The 17,841-nt window shown below is 42.7% G+C and overlaps 1 long non-coding RNA gene across 1 annotated transcript; it reads right to left on the bottom strand.

The window, feature by feature from the left end:
• Positions 1-13,574: 13,574 nt before the first annotated feature.
• On the bottom strand, positions 13,575-16,248 carry LOC119651693. The gene is made up of 2 exons (XR_005249478.1): positions 16,005-16,248; positions 13,575-13,879 (listed from the first exon to the last, which is right to left on the bottom strand). It is a non-coding gene; the product is annotated as an uncharacterized LOC119651693 (long non-coding RNA).
• Positions 16,249-17,841: the final 1,593 nt, after the last annotated feature.

Raw genomic sequence — 17,841 nt, forward strand, 5'->3', positions numbered from 1 at the left:
CGCAATATCATACACGTATCTGACCAGATGCGATTTATCATGGATCTCGATTCATAGAAAACTATCATATAAGATAGGTCCGGTCCTAGGGTAGCGGCAACCGTGTACCTCAACCACTTTCATCACTTGGACCACTTTCCCAATCGCATCAATTGTGTATCACTCCACTCTGAAGTTATATTGTGGTGCTGAGTAGTCTCCAGAAGCACATACTGCGTTAGTCAGTCTTGGCTTAATGAACTTCTCAAATTTCAACACTTCGCTGGGAATACCATCCCATCCTGCTGCTTTTGTGTCCTTCATGGACAGGACAGCGGCTCATAGCCCGTTTACTCTTTGGTCAATGTCTGCTCCAACTAGAACTCTCACTCCCGTCTTTCGAATCCCGTCCTCCAAGACGCCGACGCTATTGATATAGATGCGTTTGGCGTAGTGTTAACGCTGAAAAGGTCACTTCCGCACAACGAACACAAAGTTGTTTGATCAGCCGAAGGATTAATGCAATGGCCGCTTTACAATGCTACAAATTTATTTCAGAAATATTGCACCTCATCTGTGTTGCATATGAGGATACCGTGGGCTACACGTCCCCTTGGCTGGTCTTAAGAATCGGACGAATCTGATTCTGAGAATTACCCTCTCCCCCGTCCTCAGGGTTCGGTCGTCACGGTCTAAATTGGATTTTTATTTTGTCTAAGATACTTCATAACTGCCTGCCTTTGTTTTACCGAGGAAAATATGTCAATCTCAGCAGAGCCCCTATTTCTCGAGACAAGACTAATGGTCCCCAGAATTCACCATTCACAGTCACATCTTAATCTCTGTGGGTAATCAGTCCTTGGCAAGACAGTCACGCCTTAGCTTGGGATTTGGTGACCCCTTAATATCAGGCTTCTACTCCAGCAGCCCAGAGGGTCCGGGATATTCCATTAGATGAGCAAATCGAGTACAATGGACCACTAAGGTCTGAGTGCTAAAAGGCTTTGCCTCTCCCCTACCTCAAACACACACACACTCCCCCTCACTGAACTCACTCACCACAGCAAGGCATGTAATCGTGAATGGGGACATGTATGAATGTGTAGTCATTCATTCAATTGAGGCTGTCATATTGTGCCTGTTCTTTTGCCGATTTTATTTATAAGTACTTTATGTAGAATATGATCTACATGAAGCCAGAATCCTCGTATATTCCAGAGTTAATCTCGTCCGAGGCGCCTTAAATTTAATTCTCTGGATTTCTATCCTTTCTAGTTTCACTACTTGCAACTACCACAAATCTTAATATTTTCAATATATAGACTTTATGCATCCGCATGTGCCATCATTATGTAAAAATTTATCTTGGCATTCGCTATTAAATAAATGCAATTTAAACAAGTACATAAAATCTATAATACGTTTATTGTACAATGGTGGACGCCCAAGCAAGTGATAATCATAATAAATAAAAAGGAAAATAAAGAAGAAAATGAATTAATTCTTTAAATTAAATCCAAGTTGTTGAAAACATGAAAGAAACGGCGAAGAAGAGAAAATGTTCGGTACATGGCCATAATTTTACAATTTTGTAGCGCATCATTCTTTCACCACAAAACATTACCTTCTCCATCTGGACAGGAACGCGTATAGGACATAAACAAGGAGTAAAATACTTTTCAGCTCGACTGAAAATATTTAATGAATATAAACTGCTGCTGAGGGTGTCGAGATAAAGGACTGACGGAGAAAAGTCGGAATGTGATTTTAATGATTAAAACTGTTGTTTATTGCATGGCTTCACTGAATCTGATTTCCACCAGAGAGTTTCGAAACAGTGAGCGTGGATCGTATATTGACATATTCAACAATTTTATTGCTTATGGGATCATATCTGTCCACAGATTATATTAAAGGTAATAAAACTGTATTATTATTGTATTTTCACTGGAAAAATTACAGAAGGCACACACTGAGGAGAAATTTTAATTCTTTTGAACCTATATTCGGTTAGTTCTTGAAAATAATCTTTTCGTTTGCCAAGAAAAGTTAAAAATAATTTCTTCTTCCTCGTTACCCAGTAAATACTATTACTAACCATTATAATTTTAAAACAATGGTAGTTGCATCTCACTCTTATCAGAATGTAGTGTGTGTTACCAAATGTAAGGTCCCGATTAGTTAATTTTCGAAACTACTTCTGACATTGCACAAAAAAGTTAGAAGCATAAGCAAGTGTAACATGTGTCTTAACATCTGTAGATGCCATACCAAATTCCAATCCAATGTCTTCTCACATTATGAAAATTCGCCGAGAAAAAAATATAAACGCATTTCAATTCGAATATCGTTTAAGCTCTCCATTCGTAAGCTCACAATTCAACAATTGAAGACATTAGCCTTGTGGACATGAAAGGTAGTGAGTTTAATTTTCTTTCTTGAATCACATTTGTCTTCGTCTTTCTGCTAAGAAAACTTAATTTTCGAAGATTTTAAAACAATTAATAATAATAATCGTTGGCGCAACAATGCATGTTGGATAAGGGCCTTGAAGTGTATTAGAGCACTTCATTCAAGACCGTAACGGTACACTAGGAGGCAATGTGGTCAGCATTGCCCTCGCCCGAGATTATTACCCTGATTTGACTCAGGTACTCATTCACAGCTGAGCCGACTGGTATCCGACGTCAAATCACGATACAAATTCCACTGCCACCAGTGAGATTTGAACCGTGACCTTCCGTACCACAGCCTTGCGCTCTAACCACTCAGCTATCCGGACACAACTAGTTCTACAAAAACTGCACTGACCACTGAGAAATAGTTTAATAGCACCATCGGCGATGCACTCCGGAAGACAGCATGATATGTAAACCTACTACTAATTGCGAGTGGATCCTTCTGTTTAGATCTCCACCCTTAATCAGCCCAAAACCAGCTGGTATTATATAATATGCGTTCACCTTGACATACAATTCCTCTTCACAATCTTCCTTTGAACACTTCAATCCCTCATCATCATCATTACGATGATATGTGGGCCCACGCCAGAACCTCGTAATTACCAAAATATTTTTCGATGGTCACAAGACCATCCTTAATGGCCCGAGATGACCAAGAGGAGAACGCCAACCCAAAAACTTAAAAAGATAGCTCAGTCTGATGTAGCTGTTTCGAAACAATTTGTGCCAACAACTTCAACAGGTTCACGTAGGCAGCGGATGAGATGGACTGAGGAAATGAACCTTTTTATTATCCGCTCCTTCTACTAAATAACCGAGGGACAGTTACAACATTATACCGCCCCTTATTGCACCAGAGATTCGTGGAGCGTGTTCAACTGGTAGCGCGGAAACTGGTGACCAAGAAACGATTGGGGTTGCGGTGGCAGCATCAACATCACGTCATACTGCAGGCAACATCTTCAGAACTCGCCGAAGCACTCTCTTTCACTGTACGACTATAGTCTCCGCTAAGATTCGGGACGAATTCCAAAAGGTATGTACAGAACTTTCGGAAATAAATCCTTTGCATAGACCAGGTATTCCCGGCTCTACGCATCTCCAGCAACTTCGAGAATTCTATCTCAAATCAATGATGAGATTGCAGTTGTTGTAGTTGCAGCTGTCAGATTGCATGGCCAAAAGATCCGCTTTCGCGTTATTAGTTTAAATTACCGAAGAAGTCCACCATGGAAACTTCATCTGGGACTCACTAAGGCAGGATATTGTTGTATTGATTCAAATCAACTCTGGCAATGCCAACTGACAGACGAAGAATGAAATATGCTATCCCCAGTGAGGCACCCTTACGTGAAATTCTGGACACACTAAACCAGAAACTTTTTGTCGTATGCATCATTATCGACTCGGTAGTTGTAGCACAACCAACTAGAGATCAACGAGGTCCCTTTAGCTATTATATCGATTATAGGCTTTTGGCGGCGTCCCGTACACCGGGCAAACCGATATCGAACATAAGTATCGCATTAATCCCATTATTATCACATTAATTGGCGACAGTCATGGAAGGGTAGCATACCACCTTATCAGTGCATTCACCACCTCAGAGCTTATCCATATGCGGAGGGCCATTTTCCAAGGGGATTCGTTGCGTCCGTGCACTTAACAGAAGGAATAAGTTGCTTCTCGAATACGTGCGGACTGCCATTAAGTGGATGACGGGCTCAGGACAGCTCATTCCCAAACAAAATTTTTATAAATAGCTCATAATGAAAAAGTGGGTGGACTTCAACGTTAAAAACGTTGGAACAAATCATTCCTGGCTGCACTCTTATGGCACCGGTGCAACACACGAACAGGCATAGTGCTGTGATTCATCAAAACCTGGCATACAAGCTTGGGCTGGTCATTAGAACATGTCGGGTTTACCGATATGAGTCGCAGGCAGTACTTGATAGTTCGGCAGTAGACGAGCAAGTTCTAACTGATCGCCACATATCGCACAAAAAGCCTGACTTGCTGTTAGTTAACAAGACGGGTTGCTCTGCATATCCCCCATAATAGCAACATTGAACGGAAATACGTGAAGGAGGTGAACTAGGAGCCACTGGTTTGGAAAATCAAAGAAATTTCGCGTCTCGAGAAGATGATTGTAGTTCCCATAGTATTGTCAGCTACAGATGTTGGCCCTGAATCCCTCACGACTTCCCTTGATGTCCTGGGACTCTCACTTAGTCTGGTTCAAACCATGCAAAATTACACCATTCTGTATATGCACTCGATGTTGCGGGAAGTTTTCGACGGATTCACCCATTAACCTACCACTGGCCACCACCACCAAAGCCTCTTTATCCAAAATCCTGATAACTCGGAAATAAAATGGAAAAAATATAAAATAAATAAAAAAACAAATAATAATACAAATACATAAGAGAAAGTATAAGAAGCGCACGAAAATCCAATAACTCAGCTTGAGAAAAAGGAATAATAATCGAATAAGGGGAAAAGCCACAGTAAAGTAAAATGGGACCAGTGGAACCCCTCACCTCTTCAGAGCTCTAAAGGGATTCATATCAAAAATTAAAATTAGTTAAAAATTCACTGCTATAGCTTTTTCCTCGTACTGGATCGAGCATATCAGCATAGTTGATGGAACTTCAGAAAGTTTAATCTAATGCAGTCGCACTTATCTTTACCAAATATTAAGGAAACACTGAATTCTAACTTGGTTTACGTAGCAATCCATATAAGATATGTATTATATATGAACACAGCAATCTCGATGCCTATAAGCATTATTGCTACTGACGAACAAGGCGGAATACCGGAAGCTCGGGCTTCGGGTATAAAGGTTTTGTGTTCATCTTATGTGAGAAACTTTCTACGCACATTTTTCCATTCGTATATGCTAAAAACCCAAAATATTCCTTCATATTTTTTTTTAAAACAACAAGAAATACGAAATACGAACGTATAGACATAGATATTATGGTCACCCTAAATAAACAAACATTCAAATACTGCACTCTATATGCATGTATATAAATTGATCGTACACCTATTTCCGATTTACTTCATGCACAAAGTGTACATATAAAGTACATATAATATATTGAATACCGCTTTTTCAACGTACAAATATATCTACCTGAATTAGGCACTACCCCAAAGATTCATTTACATATCATATAAATACATACATATCTGTCTGAAGTAATTGAATTAGTATATAAATGATTAAAAAACTAAAACGAAATGTTTCCCAGTGTCCTCGCAGTGAGCTCACTTTGTTGTGGTATTGACGAATCGACATGTTATTATGACGTCCTGCATCTTTTAGAATGCACGAAATTCACACAAAATGTAAAAGTTTCACCTTCCATAACTTTGTTAATGATAGTTAGATTTCCTTCAAACTTTCCAGAGTTATTCCCTTTATTATGAGTATTTCTAGTTCCAACATGAACTTAAAGGAGGTTTCCGGTTAAATTTCTAAAATACGGAGAAACCCAATTAGCGCTTTGGTGCGCCGTTTTGATGCCACAAACTCCTAAGACCGTGACTGTTGTTATGGGAGCAGGGAAGCAGAGTCCAGCCGACCCGAATCTTCAGAACCAGCCCGCAGCATTCACGAAGGAACGCAGCTCTCCGACCCTGCAGCTAGAAATCTCTCTGAGGTCTCCAAAGAATGGTTTACCCATTGTCCGCAGCCTGACTCTAGCCAGAGCTAGGCAATCGCAGAGAAAGTGCATGAGGGTTTCCCTTCCTTCTCCGCAGCTTCGGCAATGCGAGTTGTAGGGTATGCCGAGCCTAGCGGCATGGTCCCCTATGGGCCAGTGCCCCGTGCAGACTGCTGTAATCTTGAATGCATTTACACGCGTCTGGCACAGGAGCTCTCGTGATCGGGCTATGTTATAAGCGGGTCAAATTCTCCTTGACTTGGCACAGCTTGTAAGCCTTCGCCACCTCAATCTCGCGGCTGCTAGGTAGTCCGAGTAGACTCGGCCCCCGACTGCCGCCAGCGGAACACCGACTGTATTCGCCGAGGGACTGCTAAGAGCATAGCCTTGCCTGGCTAATCCGTCATCCCGCTCATTCCCCTCTATTTTCCTATGCCCGTGAACCCAGAAGAGAGTGACCTTGAGCGCGTCTCTGCACTGCTCCACCAGCCGGGAAGATGTCGTCGTTGAGTACAAAGCCTTGATGGCCGCTTGGCTGTCGGTCAGAATGGCTATGTTACGCTTGGGGCTCGAATCATGCTCCAGCCATCGACAGACTTCCAATATCGCCAGTACTTCCGCCTGGAATACACTGGCGAAACCTGGGAGACCATACGACTTGGATACACCGTGTGTATTCCAGAAAACCCCCGCACCGATTTCATAGGTCATCTTTGATCCATCCGTAAAGAATACCGTGTCATAGTCTTGCAACACTCCGCCGGTCTTCCACTTTGCCCTGGTTGGAAAATCCCCAGCAAAGTTTCTCGTAAAGTTCAGCTTGCGCATGACATAGTCCGTGGGGGATGCCCAGATTTCTCGAGGTATTTCATCTAGGATGTTGCTGTGGCCGTAGGACTTCGCTGCCCGGCATCCGACTCACGTAGTCTGACGGCATTGTACGCTGCAACAAATTTGATGTGGAGGTCTAGGGGGAGGAGATGCAGGAGTACATTGAGAGCGTTTGCCGCGCAGGACTGCAGAGCCCCCGTAGCACCTGCACACGCGGTTCTGTGAATCCTATTAAGCATCGTTCTATTGTATTTCTTCTTCAAAGCCTGCTACCATACAATAGAGACGTACGTCAGGATCGGACGCACTATAGCGGTGTACATCCAGAGAACCATCCTCGGCCGGAGACCCCATTTCTTTGAAAAGGTTCTCTTACAAGCATAGAAGGCTCCAATTTAGCTTAGGATCTAGGATTACACCCAGATACTTTACATTAGAGGAAAGAACCAATCTTTGTTCATTCAGCCGTGGTAGATGGAATTCAGGTATCCTTGTCTTGGTAGTGAATAGCATCAGTTGCGTTTTGGTTGGGTTTATGCTGAGTCCGCATCTTGCGGCCCACAGGCACACCTTTCGCAACGCTCCTTCCATGATGTCGCTCATAATGGACAGAAACATCCCTGATACTAACTATACTCACCAAGTCTTCGGAATACGCCCCCACCTTCACCCCGCTTCTGGCCAATGTACGTAAAATGTTGTCCATTACTATTAACCAGAGCACCGGTGAAATAGCGCCACCCTGGGGCGTGCCTCTGTTCACAGCACTGGTCAAGTGGTTTCCTCCCATATCCGACTGGATTATCCTGGTACTCAGCATGGATATAATTCAATGCGTGAGATACCCCTCCAATCCAATACCGATCAGGCTTCCTTGATGGCGTTGGTATTGACGTTGTTGAAAGCTTCCTCTATATCCAAGAAGGCAGCAAGGGTATAATGCTTGTACTGCAGCGACCGCTCAACCGTGCCAATTACCTCGTGGAGGGTGGTTTCTGTGAATTTTCTTTTGAGGTAGGCATGCTGGGACTTAGAGAAAGGCGTTCTCTCCATAATCGTCCTTAAGTGAATGTCCAGGACGCGTTCTAGGGTCTTCAGCACGAAAGAGGTCAGGCTGATTGGCCGAAAGTCCTTCGCGGACTCATGACCGCGCCTGCCCGCTTTCGGTATGAAAACCACCCGTGCGCGCCTCCAGGACTGCGGTACGTATCCTAAAGTGATACAGCTCCGGTAAATCTCAACAAGCCACGGCACAACCCTTTCCTGCTGCTTCTGTAGCATGACTGGCATTATGCCATCTGGGCCTGGAGATTTGTATGCGGAGAAGCTGTTTATAGCCCAGCCGATCCTATCCTCGGTTGCCGCAAACCCTCCAAGCGAGGTTCTGACTCACAGTCCTCCTCACTGGAGGGAAAGTGCGTTTGCACCAGCAGCTCCAAGGTTTTGCTATAAGATTCCGTCCAGGAGCCTTCCGACTTTTTAAGGATGGATGGGCTCTTATGCTCCTTGAACAGAATCTTACTGAGCCTCGCGGATTCACGAGTGCTTTCGATGTTCTGACAATAGTCCAGCCAAGACCGCCTCTTGGCGGTCCTGATGGCCGACTTGTACTTCTTCAGGCAATCCTTGTATGGCTGCCAGTATTTTTGCCTGTAGCAAATGTTGAAGATTTCTCTAGTCAGCTTCCTGACACTAGAGAGATTTTCGTTCCACCACGGTGGCAGCGTCTTTTTGCTGTACTTAATAGGGCACGAGACTTTAAAGGCGGTGTTAGATGCCTTCTCCAGCGCCCCGACCTTTGACTCCAATTCGTCTGTCGTGTCAATCCTACCAATTTGCGGACCGGAGAGTTTGTTCTTAATTACCTGATCGAACTTTCTCCCAGTCGATCCTCCTGGGGTCTCTAAAGGGCTTGGAAACGGCGAGATCTAGACTGAAGAGTGTCCAACTGTGGTCAGAGAAGGATCTCTGGTGAGACACTCTCCACTCCTCCACCCTAAGAATCCCATTACCGGCCATTAGGGTGATATCAAGGACCTCCTCCCAACCATCGCAGTTCTCCGAGCAGGGAAAATGGCTGACGGTTGCCGTACAATTTCCTTCGGATGTTGCTTAGCGTCTGCGCTCTTGCCCACTCTGCTCCGCTTCTTATCTTGTTCGACCTCGTCTTGAGATCGATTGCGTTTTAGAGCGATGTGCTTCGCCTTCTGCTCGTCAGCCAGGCGTTTGCTATTGTATTCATCAACAATCGCCTGGTATTTAACGAGGTCTTTTTCATCCCGCTCGTCGACAGTACCGGCCTCCTTATTCTTAGCAATCTTGCTGAGAATATGCATGGCCTTCTGGTACTGGCTCTTGAGCAGGACACCCGCGGACCTTCGCTTCTTAGCTGGTTTCCGGCGACCGACATTCTTGTCGGTTTTTCCTTTCGAGGGATTCCAGGAAGAATGTCCACCCTGGCTGGCCCGGCCACCAGGGTAAGGATCTTATTTGAAACTGAGGCTCCCCATTGGTTACGCAGCCCTCGGCGTATACTGTTCTACCTTGGCTTGGGGTCCTATTAGCACCTTCTCCGGTGCAGGGAGGACGATCCCCGGGCTGTTGCTTCAGTCCATCCCCCTGCCAGATCTACTTGCCCCTAACACGTGACCAAGAGACAAGCAGATCCTCGTCAGTTGGATGAGCCTACTCCCGGCCCGGCCCTATACACTCTTGGCCCGCCCGAAGACGGTTTCCAGCGGCCACCACGCGGAGGTCGTGTGAGGACTTGCCGAATTATGCAACTTTAGCCTGAAGCATAATCAGACCGGGCCGCTAATATACTATTATTAACTTTATTTGTGCGGATACCGGATATTTTGAGGTCTAAATTTCGTTTAGATACACCACTGTGCTTTTTTCAGATTTTTCCATTGGATAGGTTCTGAGAGCGAGAATTGTTACACTTGTTGGGGGTCATATTTGGTGAGTCCTCACTCCGTTACATTTCACCTGATATAATATGTGGGACCAGTTCCAAAAATTACTAATTGAGTCCTTTCATTTGATATTCCACATAGCCACATTCTATGGAAAAATAATTTTGCCCCCCATTCATATGTATTCTTAATTATTGATATACAAATGACACAAAAACTTAAAATAAAATGTTTCTTTGTGACCCCCAATTCATATCAGCTTACTTTGTTTTGGTATTGACGAATTGATATGGGATGAGATGATGAAATTCACAGCAAATGCCAAAGTTCCACGCTCTATAAGTTTGTTAATAATAGTTGGATTTTCTTCAAACTTGACCGAATTGTGCCCTATATCGTCCTTTACACAAATGCGAAATTGTAGTTGTAGTTCTAACCTGAATTTAAGGGGGGTTTCCGGCTTAATTTCTAAAATATGCTAATATACTGTTATTAACTTTATTTATGCAGATATCAGAACCAGATGTATTTTGAGGCCCAAATTTCGTAGAGATGCACCACTGTGTTTTTTCGGATTAGGGTACATTTTTGATGATCATATTTTGAGTTGTCACTCCCCTACGTTTCACCCGATATCTAATATGGAACCAGATTCGAAAAGTACTAATTGAGCCCTTTCATTTGATATCCCGTATGGCCACATTTTATGGAAAAAAATTATGCACCCTCGATTCACATGTATGGGATCACACGCTCTTACCAATTTTCGTGACAATCCGTCTAGCCGTTTCCGAATAAATCGGGCGTGACAGACAGACAGACAGTCAGACGGACAGACAGACATCGACTCGATTCTAATAATAGAATGGAATTTTAATATTTCACTCGTCAGCATCTTATTTGTACGGCTTAGGATGCGGTAAATTCGCCCGAAAGTGATAAGTTTGAACTGCTATAACTTTGACAATAATAGCCTGATTTTCATTAAACTTGGCAAACATATGCATGATACCGTCTTCTGCAAAATTTAGTACTGCTAGGATGAACGGAAGGGGGTTTTTCCGTCAATTTCTAAAAGTTGGTAATATACTATTAGTAAGTTTATTTGAGCAGATGTCGGCAAGGGACATCTTCCGAGGCTTACATTTCACATAAGTGTTTAATACGAAACCTTAAAAAGGGCTTGGGGAAGGAGATTATTTATAAATGCGACTTTAATATTTCCCGCGAGTGTCAATTATTCTAGGTCATTATGACGTCAGCATCTTATTTCCATGACCTTAGAAGCAGTAAATTTGCGCAGAATTGCTAAGTTTGAACTACTATAACTTTGGCGTTAATGACCAGATATTGATAAAATTTGCATGCATATGCAAGAAATTGTCCTTTATGCTGTTGTCTGGTATTTCTAGGATGAACTTAAAGGTGGTTTATCAGTCAATTTGTAAAAGCTGGTAATATAATATTAATAGGTTTGAGATATCGAAATGGCACATATTTAGAGGGCTAGATCTCATCTCAATCGAATCGAAAAATTCCAAGGAGAAGAATGAAAACGGTGGATGGCCCAAGATAATTAATAAAAAAGCCGAGCAAAAGGCAAAAGTGCCAAAGTGCCCAGAAGCAATTGTGATTTCCAGCAAGGGAAGTTTGTCCCATGCGGAGATACAGGTCAAAGCCGACCCCGACCTTAAAGATCTTGCCCGAAATGTCAGCAAGATTCGAAGGACCCAGAAGGGTGACTTCATATTTGAGTTAAAAAAATCCAGTTTGAGTAAAACTGATGACTTCCGAACTCAAGTTAAGAACTCACTAGAGCAGGATGTCACAGTACGGGCCCAAAAACATGAGGTCTACATACAGTACGATGAAGTGACATCCAAAGGAGAAATTTGCACTGCCTTAATGGAAGTTCAAGTTGGAGGAATTCGCCGAGGAGTCCATTGTGAGTTTGCGGAAATCCTATGGTAATACTCAAACGCCCACATTGCGATTACCAATCGCAGATTTCCATAAAGAGGTACTTCAAGTGCCTCGCGTTTGGTCATTTCCCGAAAGTATGCACCAGCAGCATTGATCGGTCCGATCGATGCAGAAGGTTTGGGGAGAAAGGCCATATTGCCAAAGCGTGCAATAGGGACCCCCAAATGCGTATTGTGCGAATGAAAGAAGAGACGGGATAACCGGCATATTGCTGGAAGTGCTAAATACCCGGAGTTTAGGCAGACGCTGACTTCAATGAGAAAATTAGGTTTATTCAAATAAACCTCAATCATTACAGGGTCGTTCAGGATTTACTCGAGCGGACCACATACGAATCCAAGGCGGAAATTACCATCATTAGGGAACCCTGTAGGGACCGTCAGGTTGACCTATGGGTTACAGATTCAACTGGTGGAACGGCAGTATGAGCATTTGGTCGACAAGCCATACAGTGTATTGGAAGTCAGACTGTCAGCGGCTTTGTCTGGGCAAAAATAAACGGAGTATATGTGCACAGCTGTAACGCACCACCAAGTCTGACACTGCCCGAATTCAAGCAGAGATGCTTGACAGTCTTGTTCTCGACGCAAGGGGTTGTAGTCCAAGGGTGATTGATGGTGACTTCAATGCGCGGGCCCATGAGTGGGGTAACAGAAAGACAAATGCAAGAGGCCGCAGTCTATTGGACGCTTAGAAGAGCGAAGACGCTTAGAAGAGCGGCTCAGAGGGCGGTAGGCAGAATCAACCAAGGGTAAAAAGAACAAGCTCGCCATCCAACGGAGGAACAAGGAATGCTTTAAGGAGTTCTGTTCAGAAGCGAACGTAAACCCGTGGGGGAGCGCCTATGGAATCGTGATGGGGCGATTCAGAGACCATTCATCTCCGTAGATCACGAGCCCTTCATTCTTGTTAAAAGTTATCCAGGGTTTATTCCCTCAGCAAGAGCAGAGCACTGACAGTTTTCAGCACCCTTCCAATGTGACGGCAATACAGCCAGTCACCAGTGACGAGCTGCTGGAGATCTGCGCTAGAATAGGAGATAACAAAGCTCCGGGTCTGGATGACGTGCCCAATAGGGCCCTTAAGCTTGCAGTGAAATCCAGACCGGATATGTTCGCTGCGTTGTCCGAAGCATGCATGTCCGAGGGGATATTCCCAGCATCATGGAAACGACAGAAGTTATTACTGCTGCCTAAAGTTGGTAAACCTCCAGGTGAGCCAACCTCCAGTAAACCTATTCCAGATCAACCATTGATGCCATCAAAATGGTTACTGGCTTGGCCGAAGATGCAATCCACGGAAAGGGCAGTAATACCGTACGGTGGTTCCACGGGGCTTGGGGGGAGTCGGGAGTGGTTTTAGTGTGTAAGAATCCTACATGCTGTCCAGACCAGTGTTTTGAAGATTTCCACTCTTAAAAAAAGAAAGAAAGACAGACAGACGGACAGACAGTCATCGACTCGATTCTAATAAGGTTTTGTTTCACTCAAATGTCTGTTTCACGCAAAACCTTAAAAATGGCCGATTCCTTACTATTGTGCATACCGTTGCTTGTACTTACGGTTCAGACTCCACCGCTACCAGTGCCACCCACCACGACTCGCGCTTGATCAGCCCCAGCTCCTCACTCTACCCTCTTGGCCTTGCTCCCAAAGTTCGCTTGCTTTAAATTTAACTCATGTGTACAAGTATTAATGGAAAGGCCTCTAAAAGACGCCTGATGAAATTATCTTTCTTTATTAAAACGTCTTCGTTACAGAACAGATGCCTATTCGTAAATGATTTGAATCGCAACTTTCAATCAAATTGGAGCCGATTTACAATATCCGAAGTTGCAGGTAAAACACCTTCAAATAGCTTGGTTCTTCTCGAACATTCTCACTTAACAGAAATAAAGTTCACAAAGCACTTTTCCCCCATCGTACACTCGCCAACACTGCGCACGTAACTCTCCTGCACCGGCTCAATAATCGCTCAATGAGTTAGTATCCACCCATTTTCACTTTAGTCGGAAACATGATTAAATCTATGTGAAAAAAAATCAACAAGCAAGGTTAATGATCACCGAAACGTTTAAAAGTTTTTTTAGTTTTGAAAATCGATTTTACAGTTTTGCGGAACTTTAAACTTAATATGTTAAAATAAATGGATGTTAGGATCAGAAATAAAAGATGGAAGGAGCTAAACGTGAAAAAGAATTATGCTGCATATTAGTAAATGAATTTCCTCGCCCGCTTGTTACTGGACAATATGCCAATTCCGATATCTGCTCAAATAAAATTAATAATAGCATATTACCATATTTTAGACATTCATTCATTCATTCAACCCCGCTTAAGTTCATCTTAGAAGTATAAAATTTGGTACTATTATAAATAATAATATAATACATAATCTTGGAAAGCTTGAAGGAAACCTAGCTATTATTAACAAAGTTATAGAAGGTCATAGTTTTGTATTTCACGTGAATTTATCGCAATCTACGACGTGTATGACATCATCACCATATAAAGTAAACTCATGTGAATGGTGGAGTTAGATATATCAAGGGATAAACGTGCATAGGAAATTTCTCGCGCAAGATGAACACGAAACCTTTATACCCGAAGCGTCCAGCTTCTGAAATTCCGACTTGTTTCTTGTATGGGGACGTTCCCCCTGCCTTCAATACAGAAAGATATTCCTCGCCCCACGTTTGGGGGTTCCGTCATCAAAAGCAGGCACTTAAGCATGGTCAGCAATAATAATAATACATGTTGGCGGAGGAATCCAAGTGGATCAAGGCCTAGAAATGGGTAAGAGCACTTCATTCATGGCTGTGACGATACTCTTCAATACAGGGTAGGAACCAATGTGATCAGCTATATTCCTGGTATCCAACATCAAGTCACGATACAAATCACTCTGCCTCCAGTGAGATTTGAACCGCGACCTTTCTTTACTACAGCCTAGCACTCTAACCACTGATCCATTCGGACACCACATAAGAATAACTTAGTCCAAAAATTGACTGATATCATGTCGAGAAAACTGAAAACCTATCATCGTAAATCTCAGTTGTAGCTAAGGGATAGGTGGTTTTAGAAGGTAAAAATCCCACACTCTCAAGGCACTAGAGCCGTGGGGTTAGTCTTATTTCCAGCCCTAAACAAAAAAGAGTCTTCGGTTGGGTATTTTCTGATAATGATTCCCTCTTTGCAAGCAATCACAAAACTAAGGCTTGTTTCATAAAATACTAATCGAGGAGATCCTAAGTTTAGCGAAAAATTATGGTTTGTTTTTTGGAACACCGAAGATGATGGTAAGAGCAATTCATACCTACGAAACGTATCAAAGAGCAAGCCATTTGAACAGACATTTCGTAATTAGAGCACGAATATCCTACCACTTTAACATTTGATTTAATTTTTCCCCGTTTGTTAGTAATTGGGACAAATCATCATTAAATCTAGCTTCCCTTAAACTCAACCTAACTCAAGCTAATTACTGTAATTAACCATCATAAAACTATATACAGACCCGTAAATGGATGCGCATCCAATTTCCATATTCCCAATCTATTTTGCATTTTTATGTGAAAACTAAATACTAGAAGCAATTCTTCATACCGAATACCCACAATCATCAGATCTTTCGTGATCACAATCATCATTATCGCCGTCATAATCTTCCACGATGAAATTAAATCCACCAGAACCAGATGCCCTCCGACGGAAGCTGAGATGAATCCTTGAGGAATGCGGACGAGGGTCGTTGAAGACTAGTCACCATTGCCGCTGGCAAACGCGCACACCTATCCATATCTAGTGCAGTAGAGTGACTGGCCATGGAGTTGATCCACTTGGTAACTATGAGAATATCCATCATGAACGGAGCATTGCAGATTTGATTAAACTGCATTCATTACACGCGACAATGTTTAAATTGGACAAGTTGATGAAGATGGGCTCTTTGTATTGCGCCCCTAGACCTTGATGACTATGCCATTGTTGCTTTCGAACGTCCGCAGCAATTATCAATAGTCTGTAGACCCACAGTAGCATTGCCTAGAAAATTTTCTGAACAACGGCCAAAATTCGAATGGAGGCCTTTCTCTTATCAGAGCTATACCATTTACAGGGGATTAGAGGAGGAGCAGAACTTCTTCTTACCGCAAACTGTCTTCTGCTTTCGGTTAATCGATACCCTATCAGCCACTGCTCCAGTGCGCACGGCATGCATCAGATAGACAGGTTGATGATGATCTATTTGATATGCAAATGCAAATTGGATTGCGAATTGCCTAAGCTTCCCAAGCCAACTGATAATCCGGCCTTCTCCTCCGTGTTTTAGGTTTAATTTTTATTGAAGAAAATTGGCTCAGTTGTGACCAGCGTGATTGATCTTTGACGTGAAGTTATTATTATGACTACTATCATTATGACTTGACTATAAAGGAACTCGACTTGCTTAGATCTAGGCTGCACTCAACCCGTCCGATTTATCCAGTACCTATCACTTTCTGGGCATTTAACCTGTCGTAGGTAAAGAACTATTTCAACAACTTCTTAGCCCACTGTAAAACTTCCGAACTCTTTGAAAACCTCCTCAGTATTCGTGTACTCTATAATGAAAAGCACTAAAGCCATCTGAAGCCAGAAATGGTGGCAAATTTTAATCATACAATTTTCAAGGAAGAATATTTGATTTATCTATTTTTCATTACTGTTTTAATTAAATGAAATGTTTAATCCCATGTTCTAAATAACTAATTAGGAAGGTCTTCCCTGAAAACATCCTTATTTTACAATAGTTGGATTTAAGCCCTTATTATTTCCGCTTTTAGCACCCTTGGCAAGTTTCGCCCGCTTTTTCTTGACCATTTTCTTTGCTGGGGGAGGAACTCCATCAAAGTTCCCGGTCCCATTTGGAACTTTTTTTGTTAGTACTTTTTTCTCCTTCGTGGGCCCGGCTGGCTTATGTGCTTTTGCTCTCTTATTGTAAATTGCTCGTGGCGGATTTTTTGGTATTACTTGCCCAGGCATTGGAAATTCCACCACACGTGGCCTTCTTGGGGCGGCCACTTTTTTCGATGGTGTGTTCATCACCTTTTTCGGCATCATCCATCTGATAAACTCTGGAAGCGACTGCTGTTGTTTCTGTGCCCGCGCCATATAACTTTCAGGTTCTCCGAATGCATAGAAATCAGTCAAGATCGGAGTATTCATATTTCGATTCTGCATCTGTTGCTTGCGCTGCTGGGTCTGCTCTGGCATTGTCTGCTTCATGTACTGTAAAAATGATAAACATGTGGAGCAACTATTGCATGGCTCCTTGAGTATGCTACTTCGCAGGTAATTCTCTAAATAGAGAATGTTTCTATTGAGATTATCGCACTTTGGACAAAAAGTTTGCCCACCCCCCATTATACCGTGATTCTGGTCTTCTATTTTTTGGGCTATCATATCTGATAGCGAATTGTGAGGTACCACTTTACCGGATGCAATGTTGAGAGATTCCTTCTCCATGTCCAAATTTAACAGTTGCAGGGCTGAATGGCGGTTTTGGCGGTGCATAATGTAATTTCTTCCCGAAAGAATACGTCACTTTTTCCAAAAAGACAACAGTAATTTTTAACGAATTTAAACCTATTCAAAATTTTTAACACAAATGAACTTAACAGTGAATAACCTAACAGCAATTTGCAAACGTGATGAAAATGTTTTGAAATATATCAAAAGACAGAATTTGAAATGACAACTAGAGCAAAATTTATAGACCTTCTTTTCTATCGCGCTTAGGGGCGCCGTCCTAGATGAGTTCAATTTGGAAAGCACCAGTTTATATCCTTACGCCAATATATGGAAATCAAGAGAATCGAATTCACAGATCGACATCATACGCCATCCTCTTCGATTGGTTTCAGTCAGACCCATTCTTTGCGCGAACATCATTAACGCGGGTGTGCCATTTTTTCCTCGTGGGTCTTCTTTCCTAGACGACTTTATA

The sequence above is a fragment of the Hermetia illucens genome, chromosome 3 (genome assembly GCF_905115235.1).
Source record: "Hermetia illucens chromosome 3, iHerIll2.2.curated.20191125, whole genome shotgun sequence".
Taxonomy (NCBI): domain Eukaryota; kingdom Metazoa; phylum Arthropoda; class Insecta; order Diptera; family Stratiomyidae; genus Hermetia; species Hermetia illucens.